Source organism: Elephantulus edwardii, unplaced genomic scaffold, assembly GCF_000299155.1.
Source record: "Elephantulus edwardii isolate Elephantulus edwardi_28Jun2011 unplaced genomic scaffold, EleEdw1.0 scaffold00005, whole genome shotgun sequence".
In the NCBI taxonomy this organism is placed as follows: Eukaryota; Metazoa; Chordata; class Mammalia; order Macroscelidea; family Macroscelididae; genus Elephantulus; species Elephantulus edwardii.
The window spans coordinates 387,862-388,502 of NW_006399755.1; positions in this window are offsets into that span (position 1 = coordinate 387,862).

The window sequence follows — 641 nt, forward strand, 5'->3', positions numbered from 1 at the left end:
AAAAGAATTGGTTCATGTGTAACCATTTCAGCAGGGGGTATAAGATCAAGAACTGATGGTACTTGAATGCTAAGATGCATTCAAGACACTGTCAAGAGAGCAAGTCTTCAGGAATTGGAGAATATCAATTGGGGTATTTTAACAAAGCTATTCAACACTACAAGTGTTCACTTGTAGATGCCACAAAGTTTTTAAGACAGTCACCTGGCCATCTGATTGGAAGAGCTCCACATACATGCCCATTCCAAAGAAATGTGATCCAAAACTAAATGGAGAATATTAAACAGTAGCAATATCATATATAAATAACATTTTACTGAAGATAATTTAAAAATAGTTGTATGAGTATATTTTATAAGAGTCTGCCAGAAATTCAAGCAGGATTTAGAAGAGGACATGAAATAACATTGCTAATATCTACCTTAGCTAAAAGCAGAGAATATCAGAAAGATGTTTATACAAATTATGGATAATATTGCAAAAATGGAATTTCAGAACACTTAACTGTGCTTATGTAGAACCTGTAATTGACTTAGAAGCATTTATTTTATTAGAACAAGGGAACACTTCACAATGAGAAAGATGTCTATCAGGGTTGTACTGTTTCACTGTGCTTAACCAACTTGCATGCTGAAAAAATA